Source organism: Pterocles gutturalis, unplaced genomic scaffold, assembly GCF_000699245.1.
Source record: "Pterocles gutturalis isolate BGI_N339 unplaced genomic scaffold, ASM69924v1 scaffold32970, whole genome shotgun sequence".
NCBI lineage: Eukaryota > Metazoa > Chordata > Aves > Pterocliformes > Pteroclidae > Pterocles > Pterocles gutturalis.
Genome location: NW_010146929.1, coordinates 24,918 through 25,271, shown reverse-complemented (window position 1 = coordinate 25,271; position 354 = coordinate 24,918).

The window sequence follows — 354 nt, the reverse complement described above, 5'->3', positions numbered from 1 at the left end:
AGAGGTGGTTTATGCCCAAGCCATGGCTCATAAAAGCCAAGGAACCACATCATGCACGAGTGCTACGAGTTTTCCATGATTAATTTTTTTTCCAGGTGGCACTGGCAGCCTGTCACGCCTGCAGGGCCCTGAGGTAAACCCTCGCTAAGAATGGAGCCCTGGTGCGGGGCCAGCTCATGGCTCCCGGAGCAGAAGAGCTCGTTATGCAACAGCTGATGGCATCCTAACGAAACCTGCTTGAGAGCCACAACCCTTCCCTATGGCAGTGGCAGGGAAGCAGCAGTACCGCATCCTGGGGTGCAGGATCTGTGCAGGACCCCAGGACATGGGGTTTGCATCCCACCGGCTGCTGCA